Raw genomic sequence first — 12,427 nt, forward strand, 5'->3', positions numbered from 1 at the left:
GTTGCCTGGTCTCAGAGATAAAATTAGCGAGAAAATGGCCGTCTAAGTTAAGTTATTTCCTTAGCTTGAGAGCCTGTGGAAACTGAAAATTTACATCTTTTGCGTTTAATCAACATTTTTCAGTAAAACTCACACAGAAATGTGTTTTTAAAGGGCATAAAAGGTGTTGAGCCGAAAAACAAAAATTCGATAAATGTTCCCAAACCTGCAGAGCGCCTGATTTTACCACGCTGCCTCACAATATCTCTTATATCGACTTTTTCACTCACGTTCATTCTCTCGCCGCAAATTGCAGACAACTTAAAAAAGTAGTGTTGTCTTTTTACCGCTGACCTCCCCTTGTTTTTTCTTATTTATATTTCCATTTATCGACATTTTTATATCGACAACTAATCCACTTCCCAAAAGCATGTCGAAATAAGCGGATTATACTGTAGGGGCCTAATTTGTAAGGGAAGGCACAGCAGAAGATAAATCTTGTCCTCATCCATCACATCATTTGGGAAGTATAATAAAGAAAACAAAATCATGCTCAAAATATTATTAACACTATCCCTACGTCATGTTTTGCTATCGTATCCATACGACGTGGGGAACTCTATGCACTAGAAGTATTCTAAAATGTGAAGAATATAACTCCTGGGGTACAAAATGACCCCAGGCGTACGGATAGGGTTAAAACTGTAAAGAAGACAGTCTTACAACTAATACTACAATGTGCAAAAGCATTATATACAGTGGAACTCGGATTCAACGAGCTCGGATTCAACGAGAACTCGGATTCAACGAGATGAGATAGATTCCCTTTTTTTTTTCTTCTTTAAAATCAATAAAAATAACCCGGATTCAACGAGCACTTAAATCAGCGAGCTCGGGTTCAACGAGCTCGCTTCCAGGGTGAACAGCCCCCGCAGACGTGGTTTCGCTCATTTTTCTCCCAGAACGAACTTTATCTATTCCCGGAAACCATCCAATGCACCGGCATCGTGAACCATTGGCATTATTCACTTAGCTGATGGCATGTGACCAATCAGCGGCCTTTTTTCATCCCAACACATGCGTTGTTGGCATGCGCACATGTCTACTCTGGCATGTGTCGGGGTCGAAGGGGCGGCCTGCACAAGTATGACTGTGTGTGGGTGTCGGGGGGGGGGGCACTAGCAGTCCGGGCGTTGAATGTCGCAGATACAAAGATACAAACGCGTCACACTCACAGTCTTTTTTTTCCCTTTGGCAACTGATCATTATTACAATGATAAGTTTGTCTTGACGTAGATCTACGTAAAAAATTGTGCGCTGGTCTACGGAATCAAAAGTTACCATATGCTATAGGCTCTACACAGCAACACAACTTTTTATGCATTTGAACGAATCGGCCTTTTTTTTTTACACAGCTCACAATATGCAGGCATTTCAGGCACTACTTGTGACTTCTCCTCATACATTACATTGTACTTGCTCAGTGCCTGTAGTAAGTATTGATACAAAACCTCGTGTTGGCTATAATAACGAACACTCAGATTCAACGAGATTTTAAGTCAGGCCCGGCAACCTCGTTGAATCCGAGTTCCACTGTAGTAGGTATCAACACTTCGACACATTGTCCTATTGCATGGAACAGTTGACTCGAGAGTAATATATATGAAACAGCCTACTAAAGGGGTCCTTGGAACTTAAACATTCTTGTAATGTTCATTAGTTTTCATCTTTGTTTCCTTCACAGCTACATCAACAGAGTGCAAAAATACATTCATTTTATATAGCCTACATGTACATAAATAATTGTAAAATCCAAGCTTCACTGATTACTTGCTTAATCACTCGCATATTATCTAATGAGAAGCTTTTCAAGAGCTTCATAATCTGTGTCCAGACCTCCCTGTTTTGGAAGAAAGAACAAGGTCTTACTAAAGTTTTTTATTCTAAGAGTTGTAATATTACTGGCAAAAACATCTCTTGTTGTGGGAACCAAATCATTTGGACTGACATATATATCTCTCCTTGCCCCAAAGATGGATAAGTGAGATATTTTCAGAAATTTTTCGTCGGAACTGATCATTATTTTTCCAACGACTTTTGAAGAAAAGACAATACTTTGACAAGTGAACAGAAGCGAATAAAATGCTAACACAGAACTTAGAGAAATAGCATTATCCCAAGAAACTGCTTCTATCTGTGCTGCAGCAAGTAACATTGGTGCTCCTCCTACAAAGAAAAGGGAAGAATATTTTGTAAAACGACTCAGCACACGTAAAAATGTTATCCTTTGTAACAAATACAGTTCGGAGTAATCTTTAGTCCTGGGGTCTTCCTTTGATTTTAAACCTGGAGCTCCTTTCTGCCGAACAGATGATGTGCAGAAGTGATTGAAACTGCCTGGCTGGAGCATTGGTGCATGAACATTTGCGACATTTGTGCAAGTCGGTGAAAAGGAGTTACAGCCAAAAACGCCACAAAATTTGTAACCTGAACTGACGAGTCCATTGTGGACAAAGGAAATTTTTCTGAATGTCCTTTTCAGACCTTGGGCGTTGCTCCAAAGAATCTTCATACTGGGAACTTAAGAACAAAGTCCCTTGTTGGTGATTGATGGACCTGCGGAATTTACAAAAAAATTATGACAGCTTGAAAATAAAGATTTTCTGCACTAAGTAATTCAGGTTTTAAAAATACTTCCAGAGACTAAACTTCTGAGATTGTTTTGAACACAGTTTATTCAATTTTGCTGCTTATCAAGGACAATGAAACTTTTTGGTTTGGTCCTGAAGCCCCAATGCTAAGTTCCCACAGACTGAACATAACTGGGGTATTGACCTTGCATGACTCAAGGCTGAGACAGAGACTGATGGTTCTACTAAGAATCGGGGCTGAAGCCAAGCACTGTGTGACGCATGTCTGTAAGTTTTGACATCGCTTGACATCTAATTTGCATACTGTCAAAGTTCCAGGCTCCTTTTCCCCACAGCTCTCTGTGTTTTCTTTAATTAAGCCATGATTGTTACTGGGATGGTGCCTCTAGGCCAAACTTATATGTTTACACTTGAATGAAGCTTTGGGTGGGTTAACAATCAATGGTGTCTTGAGTACTGAGTAGGCCTGCACCTGTGTGAGTGGAGATCGGGCAAACATTAAAACAGGCATCCCTGTGTTGGATCAATCAGTGAGTTGAGGTAGTTTTAAATAGGAATCTTAATCTATTTTCATAGAAGTATTCTGTTTTGGATGGGAAGCAGAATAGATATTCTAATCATGATCATGATTCAACATGGAGGATGCACAGTCCAACCAAAGAATCATTGTCAAATTTGCTCAACATATAAAGTGAAAGGCACAAATCAGGTAGGCCTACACTGACGCACAGGTGAGTCCCTTTTCCTGGTTTCAAACATGGTAACCTACTGCCAATAACAAGGTACAGTAGAACATGACTATAGCGGCACCCGCTATAGCAGGACATTACCGGAATCCCCATTTTTCTTCCTATGTAAACTCAATTACTTATTATGCTTGGAATCGCTGGACAAGGGAATCCCGAACTCGGATACTGCAGGAGAGATCCAGCGAGTTCTAGTTTGGGGAGGGGGCTGTAGGCGGGCTCCAAACAGGCAGTCGACGTTGTGATTGGCTAGTCCAGAGATGAGTGAGGTCGGGCAGGCGGTAGGCCTAGAGAGAAAAGGTGTGGAGAGAGAGATGGTGCGGAGAGACGCGTTGCGTGAACCACTCCAAACGAGATGTAGATCTGTAATAGTCCTAGCCCTAAGCTTGGCCAAAAAGTAAAAGAAGAGGAGAGCGTGTAGTGTGTAGTTCCTGATTCATTGAATTGCGATCGTTGATGCTCAAGCATACGCACGCATACACTTCACCAGTTCTACAGTAGGCCTACCAGTAGGATAGACAGCACAAGCAACAAACCGAGGAAAAGATGGCTTCCAACAAAGACAAAAGGAAATGCTTTTCACTCGAATGAAAGGCCAAGGCAATCAACAAAGTTGACAAGAAAAGAAAGACTAATCTAAAGCGCAAATTTTATTGATATGGAAGGGATGTAACCGTGTCTATTTTTTTAATTCAGTAATTTCCCCTTTGCATTCCTTTTGCGGGAACTCGCCTACAGCGGGACTTTTCTTCTGGAACCAAAAGTCCCGCTATAGCCGTGTTCTACTGTATAGATCTAACACTTTTGATCTGTGATTTATATTTTCTCATGGTTTTTTTTAGTCATTACATTTATAACCTGAGGGACTTCATATTTAGTCGTAGCAGGCTCCATCCTCTTACCAACATATCCAATGGCACTACATTTTTTCTACTATTTATAAAATTATAATGACACTGTACTCCAAGAGGACCACCTGTCTAAGATGACCATTTTCTCTTAATGGACAATGGGTCATCATCTTGAACAGGTTCAACTGTGAGTCATTTCATTTTAAAAAGTCACATTTTAGATCCCCTTTTTTTCCCGAAAAATGAACTTTCATGAAAAATTTCAAAATAGAGTTGATGAAATAAATAAACCATCTATAGACATAAATGTTAAATTTCTGAGCTTAATTCGTCAAATTAGAGAGAAACGGAAACTTTAGTGTTAGCTTCCTAGGAAAATGTGCTCTCCTTTTATTTGTCCCTCAATTTAACGACATTCAAGTCCACCCCTTCTGAAACACCTGTGTTCATTACAGTTGCCCCCCTCACCTCTCTCTTCCACTCTGCATCAGATGGTACTGTGCACCCTTTCAATCTGTTAACTCTGACATTCCCAACACATGCAGTACCCTGGTTCCAGAGAGTGATCTGTAAGGGAATGGAATTGAACCAATTGTCCACATACAGCTTGTACCAAACATGCCTAGGAACACTTTCCATTAACCTAAAAACACTATCGATTCCCCCGTGATCAGACCTCATGAGCGACAATTTTTGTAAAATCAACTTTTTCACACCATGACATTCTACTGTTTACTGTGCAAACGCCAACAGAAGGTTTACATGAAAAAAATGCATAAAAGAGTCTTTTATCACAAGTAAAAAAAAAATCTTAAGTCCATCCCTCCTCAAACGCAGTTGTGATCAGAACTCGTAGCGCCATCCTGTCGCTTACAAGCTTTGATTATAATACATGTAACTGAGCGTGGTGATTCGAGACAGGTCATCGACGCTTAGGAGTGGTCAAAGCAACCCTTATCTACCTTCTGTACCTGATTCACCATATCTTCTAGTTCCGACACCTTTTGTATCAGTCACAATAGACGAATCATCATCTTATGTCGAATCTGCTTCACTTCTGACATCCACTTCACCACACCCACCTGTATCCCTCATGGTCAATCCTGAACCATCTTCTCTGTCTGGTTCACCCCGTTGTCCAAAGTTATCACCCCATAATATGTCACTCACTGCTGACCCGGCACCACCCATTGCTGAGCCTGCATTAGTTCTGAAAACCCATTTATCAAATCCATATGTTCAGTCACCTCATGTCTCACTCGAGGTTGACCATGCTTCACCTTGATGTTAGACTAGCTGGGCCCCCTTTCGATGAAAGGAATGGTCGGTGAATTATCATCATCTGAAAGTCAAAGGCTTATTATATTTTGTAGTAGTAGTAGTACAGAGTTTTAAGGTGCTCGCAACTGCATAAGGTCATATGAGCGCACGAAACACAAGTTGGAAGCATTCGCAACAGTTCACTGCACGGTTGGTCGACAATTAGACTTTAAAATACTAAAATACTAAAATTCAGAGTAAATATATTTGCGATTTAAAACAACTCTTATAAATAACAATAAAAATTATTTATCAATATTGTTTTACTTTACAATTTGCCATAAAGGCCAATGGCCTTCATAAAATTCAATATTCTGCTGGGAACAACGACAGAAATAATGTCTTGCAATTTCTTGCATTTATAATATTTCCTTCGGATCTCTCCAAAGTCTAGAAATTCGGTTAAGATGTGTCTAACGGTAAAATCTGTGTCGCATCCGACACAACGGCTTCTCATCTCCCTGTATTACTATATCTACACTCTACTGGAATGGAGCAATAAATCTTGAGAGAAAAGTGACAAATGTGTTTCCAAGTTGCCAAATATATAATAGATGTATAGATTAATTTCCTATTCCGCTTTCGTGGTTGTACACTACAGAATTTCAAAGGTGCGGAAACAGTGCGCACGGCTAGTGAACAGAAACCTCACTTGTTTACAATGTCGTTTTAGAAGACGGACTTTCCCAAGAATAGATCAAAACGAAACTAATGAAAACCTGAAAATTAAATTACAGTGACTTCAAGCTCCTCAATTAAACTGCACCCTTTAAATGATTCTGAACCACCATTCATTTTGTCAAATTTGAAAGTTAAGTGGTGCGGAAGTTTTAGGCAGCAAAAAGTGAGGACTTTCACAAAATATAATATCTATAGAGATTCCCCTGATCTATCTGCTCATATATACAATGCCACAAATAGCTGCAGCTCTCTGCATCCCTAGGGGTTGCAGGAAGAAGTACAAGCCCTTCTGGAACGAGAACATCGAACAAGCAGTCCAAGACAGAGAAAATGCTCGAAAAACTCTTGAAAGCAATCCTACAACAGGAAACAAAATTAACTATAAAAAAGCCTCAGCTAAGGTCAAACAGACAACCCTCTTGGCCAAAAGAAACAAATGGAGCACCACAGTTGCTGACCTTGACCTACATAGAAACGGAGCCAAAGCCTGGTCACTTCTCTCCAACTTGTGTGGAGAAAAGCGCCGAAACAACCCAAAACCCATGGACACAGAGGAAGGCACCATCGTAGAAGACCAAAAAAAGGCAGAAACCTTCAACAAGTTCTTTGCTTCTATAAACAAAGCTACACCCCACACTGACCAACATAGAGACTGTATGAAAAGACTGAAGGAAAAAGAGCATGCGCCAAATGCAAGCATCTTTCTCTTTGAAGATGACTTCACACTCACTGAGCTCAACAGGGCAATGAAGAAACTGAAGCCCCACAAATCCCCAGGACCAGATAAGATCCACAATGAAATGCTTGTCAACCTCAGTCTCGTTGGTAAAAGTTACATTCTCCAGCTGATCAACAAGACGTGGAATGAAAACACCATCCCCAGAGCATGGAGAAACGCCATCATCACACCCATTCTCAAGAAAGGAAAACCTGCTGAAGAAATGAAAAGCTATCCACCCATTTCAATCACCTCATGCATCGCGAAATTGGCAGAGAAAATGGTCAACCACGGCCTATACTGGTGGTTGGAAACAACCGGTGCCCTGGACAGCAACAAAGCAGGATTTTGTGCGGGCCAACGAACAGATGACCAGCTCTTCAGGCTCAGTCAGAAAGTCCTTGATGGCTTCCAGGAAAAGAAGCACACAGTTGCAGTATTCGTTGACCTTCTTCTTCTTCTTCTTCTTCTGGCTGGCCTCCGTTAGGAGGGCGGCAGTCTGCCGCAGGCAGACAGGTAAGCGGCAACCTCTTGTGGCCTCGTCCAGAGTACATCCGTTGACCTCCAGCAAGCCTAAGACAGGGTATGGAGAAAAGGCCTCCTGTGGAAAATGACACAGACAGGAATCCACGGGAAACTCTACAGATGGGTGAAGACCTTCCTTACAGACAGGACGATCCAGACCAGGATTAACCATGGTGTGTCATCCAAAGCTGTACTGGAGGAGGGCCTACCCCAGGGTTCCTCTCTGAGCTGCACACTTTTCCTTGTTTTCATCAACGACCTGCCTGAGACACTGAAATCGGAGAAGGCCCTATATGCCGACAACCTTGCCATCTGGCATACAAGTAAACAAGCTGGCATCAGTGCACGGCTTATAAATGAGGATCTAGATAGATTCAACAACTACTGCTGCAAGTGGAAACTAAAAGCAAATTGCACCAAGACAATCTACACCGTCTTTACAAAAAGCTACAAAGTTGCAAAGCAAAATCTCACCATCTCACTTGCAGGAAACAAACTAGAAAAAGTTGACAACCCGACCTACCTTGGGATCGAGCTGGACAAACAGTTTTCATGCAAAAACCATATCTGGAACCTGAAGACCAAGGCCAACAAGAGTCTTAACCTTCTCAGACGACTGGCTAGCACTTCATGGGGAGTGGACAAGGATGCACTCAGACAGCTATATGTTGGCTATGTACGCTCTGCCATGGAATATAACCTAACCTTACAGACAATCTGATCACAGCAAACCAACTCAGAGGTCTCTTGACAAAATTCAAAATCAAGCTGTACGATTTATCTCCGGAGCTTTGAGATCCACTCCAACTGCAGCTTGTGAAATCCACATGAATCTGGAACCCTTGGACTTGCGGAGAGAGGCAGCAGTTGTGGAGATGAGTGAGCGCTACAAAAGACTAGAGAAAAACCACCCAAACAGGAAAATAATTGAACAGAGACGACCTAAGAAACGGATTCATGGAAGATCAATACTTGACACAGCCACTGAACTAGCAGAAAAACACCATCTTCCATAACAGAGAAATGCTGAAACCCTTAAGACCAGAACTCCCCCCCAAACACTAACATCAAGAATGCCAACATCAAAACTTCCCTCATAAAAGAGACAGTGAAAAAGGAATGTGACCCAGTAGAACTGAAGACAACAGCTCTGAAGACAATTGACTCCTACCCTAGTGAATCAATTCATATTTACACAGACGGGTCAGCCTTCAAGGGAACTATAAATGCAGGCTTTGGGGTAAGAATTGAACATCCTGACAAAACATGCGAAGAGCTATTTGATGCATGTGGTACTTCTTGTACAAATTACGAGGCAGAGGCCATCGCCATTGAATCAGCAATCCTCCACCTGACCAACATTTTCATAATACACACAAACAAAATCAAGAACACTATTATCTTCTCAGGCGGAAAGTCAGTACTCCAAGCTTTGGAAAACTTGAATTTCGAAAGCCCAGCCTGCCTATCTGTGGCTCAAACAATCAACACCTTCATACAGACCTATGCCGTCGACCTGACACTACAGTGGATACCTGGCCACAGCAACATCCCAGGAAACGACTGAGCAGACACCCTTACCAAGAAGGGAGCATCACAAACACAACCACACAACCCACTATCACAACAGACAGCCAAGAACATCATCAAATGCAACACCAGGGAGCAGCGGCTGAATGGATGGGCAATGGGCCAAACTGGAAGAACTGTATTTGCACACATGACAGCCCCCGACTCTAAAGATGCAATAAATTCCCTAAGCAGAAGAGAATAAGTCACGATCTTTCGCCTGCGAACACAACACATACCACTACATTCCTACCTTAATAGGATCCGCAAGGATACCCCACCCGACTGCCTGGATGAAACAGTACCACACCACCTCTTTAACTGCCCAGCACTTTGTGACCTGTGTAGCACCTACCTACCTGCCTCCCCAGACATCGGAAATATTCTATACAGCGACAAAGCACAGCTGATTAAAACCTACAAATTCTTTGCCATATCAACAGACCGAAGGGCTAGAACCCAAATGGCCGCTGGATCGGAAAAGTAAAAGTAAAGTAAAGTATACGCCACAAATTGCGGAAGCAATGTTGCATTCTTAGCATGGTTCCCCAACAGCATATGATAATATGTCGTCTGAACAAGATCATGTGGACAGTCTGACTTTAAAAAACAAAAATTACAATGGAAGACAGTTCCAGCAGAACGGAAGCAAAACAACTAACGAATGGATTTATGCAAGCAAGGTCAGGCGTACGTCTGAAATGATAAACACAAACCAGTATGAGAAATGAAAAGGTCATGTGAATGCAAGAGAGCAGGATTGAAGTGCAAAGAACTTTCCGAATGTGACACAGACAGAAAGTCCTCAATTATAAATATCTGGCCCCTATCCTGAGATAGAAAAGCAGCATGCATTAAACGCCCAAACGGAAGAGAGTCCTGAGTATCTCTAGACATAAATGGATGTTGAATATCTTTTGGAAAAAGAACGCCAGAAACTCTGTGTTTGCAACTGCATGTTCTTCAGGAAAACAATTGATGATGATAGATGGGGACACTTCTGTCACCAATGAAATTGCCAGCACAGAGCGTAGCCCAGACACTGTCGCAAGAGACAACCTTCACTACAAGAAAGCATCAGTGCAGAAAACATTTCTTATTGAAAATTTCTTTACAAAACTGTCCAAATTGAGTTGTTCTCATTAAATTATCATCGAAAACAAATTAGGAAAGTTGTATACTGAGCCAATTTTCAATAGTAAAAAAACGAACTTCACAGAAGTATGTTGCGCTTTGTCACCAGGAAAAAATAACAACTGCCTTTGGCCATCTCGGCATTCAGGGGCACTTTCCATGTAGAAAATCCGTCCGTTAACACACGTTGCGACTGTGTGGGGGTTATACGGGCGGAAAAGTCAGTGATGAGATTTGGAAGTGTTTCAGTGAAAGAAAGTCACAAGCTCAAGTCTAAAAGGACAACAATAAGAAACTCGCTGCAGCAAGCAACGGTAACAAACTGTGTAATCGCCATGGACCTTCAGTCTGTCCTCTTGGCGCCTTGTCTAATTATAGCTCCATCGCTTTATTACAAAATTAAATTGTCCATGCACAACTTTACAACTGCAGACAAAAGATGTGAGATGCAACTTTTGACATACAGGAGAGGATGAAATTGTCGGTCTGTTTATGAATTATTGACTATCTAAAAACTAAAGTCATGGGTGAAACAATGATATCTATTTAGAAGGTTGCTGTTACCAAAATAGAATTAATGCTGTTCTAAGACACGTTGAGAAGACACCCCACTAAGTATTTTATTACATTGTGTACGCCATTATCATGCAAATGCCCTCTATTCAATATATCGCGTTTCATCATAATTTTACTTATTTATGTGTGTGTTTCTTTGTCTGTTTGTGTGTGTTTATGCATGTGAGTGTGTGTGTGTGTGTGTGTGTGTGTGTGTGTGTGTGTGTGTGTGTGTGTGTGTGTGTGTGTGTGTGTGTGTGTGTGTGTGTGTGTGTGTGTGTGCGTGTGTGTGACTTCGGAGATCTTTGTCTGGTGCCAAAGTTCTCCCATGAGCCTGATATTTATTCAAGATTTAATTTGACATTGCTGACAAATAACTTAATCTTTTGATTTTAAATTTAAACTTTTGAGATGCTTTAAGAAATTTGTATGTAAAATGAGTAAATAAGAAAATGCATTGCTGAACATGCACATGAAGTGTAAGACAATTTAATACACACATCATCCAGCCTCGATATTCTGGCAAAGGCCAACCAGTGATGGCACTTCTGTTGTCTCCAGTGCAGGGTGCGGCAGCCAGGAGAGGGCAAAATGATCTAATATAGTGTTTTAATTGTAACCCGGCCGGAAATCAAACTCTAACTAACATCCCTGGTCTCACTTGGTGTCCTGACCACCATCTACTGGAGTCGGTTTTTCTGTTGTTGGAAAATATTGTCGCTAAGCACTTTACCAACATTTTATTACTGTGATCAAACCTCGTAAACGACAATAGTCATTGCTTAGGCTTAGGAGGTCTGATCACACCCACGGTAGTGTAATCATTCCTCGTAAGCGTCATATCATTTTATCTCTCCGGCGCTTACTACGAGGTCTGATCATGGGGGCATAGATATGTTTCCTGAGGCACTTCAGAACCTCTAGATCATGGACCAGCCCATCCTTCCCTGACATTAAATAAAGATTTTGTATCCCCACTTCGTTTTGGAATAGTATTGTTTTAGAGAAGATTTACCCTTGAATAAAGGGCACAAATCTGCTCATCCATTGGAAGCATTTCAAATTTTGGAATAGCTCTAGCCTAAGCTTGTCTTTGAAACATTTTAGCAGTGGTACCACCTTTGCTAACTTTTATCAATTGATTGCACCTCATGATCGTTATGAGGTGTATGATTGCCTTTATTATTATGTACTTTCTACACAAAACTTGACTAGATTTCTAAACAATTTGGAGAAAATCTCGACTTTGCAAACCGTTTAAAAACGAACCACAGACGTAGGCCTACGTGAACCCGGTGGTGTCCTCAACTCTCGTGTCCTCAGTTGCAATCTTGACTCTATTCTATTGCATCGGATCCTGTTCTCAGATCTCACTCAACACAACAACTCACCACTCGCCGACGAAGAAGCCGAGTTGGCTAAGCCTAGTCTAGAATCTAATTATGCGATCTGTTATGTGAACGAAGACCGACTTGTTGTTGAATTTAATTTTTGCCTCAATTAGGTCTATTTATTCTTTGTAAAGAAGAAAGTAGCTATTTTAGTAATCTAGAAATATCTTTTTTAATATGAGGTATTGCACAAAAGTACAAAACATTTTGGTATAGCAATACTGTATTTTTTACGTATTTGAAATAACGATGCTCCCCCTAGCAATAGATATAAAACTCCGTTGTTTCCCTTTCTCGACCTCATTTC

The 12,427-nt window shown here is 41.2% G+C and overlaps 1 long non-coding RNA gene across 3 annotated transcripts; it reads right to left on the reverse strand.

Moving 5' to 3' along the window:
• Nucleotides 1-1,218: 1,218 nt before the first annotated feature.
• LOC118477241 lies at nucleotides 1,219-12,410 on the reverse strand. Of its 3 annotated transcripts, none has more exons than XR_004858240.1 (3): nucleotides 11,999-12,410; nucleotides 5,475-5,569; nucleotides 1,219-2,595 (listed from the first exon to the last, which is right to left on the reverse strand). It is a non-coding gene; the product is annotated as an uncharacterized LOC118477241 (long non-coding RNA). The 3 variants fall into 3 exon arrangements; XR_004858241.1 differs by lacking the exon at nucleotides 5,475-5,569 and adding an exon at nucleotides 4,696-4,794 and having other exon boundaries at nucleotides 11,999-12,324; XR_004858239.1 differs by lacking the exon at nucleotides 5,475-5,569 and having other exon boundaries at nucleotides 11,999-12,324.
• Nucleotides 12,411-12,427: the final 17 nt, after the last annotated feature.

This window comes from Aplysia californica, unplaced genomic scaffold (assembly GCF_000002075.1).
Source record: "Aplysia californica isolate F4 #8 unplaced genomic scaffold, AplCal3.0 scaffold00047, whole genome shotgun sequence".
NCBI classification, from domain to species: Eukaryota; Metazoa; Mollusca; class Gastropoda; order Aplysiida; family Aplysiidae; genus Aplysia; species Aplysia californica.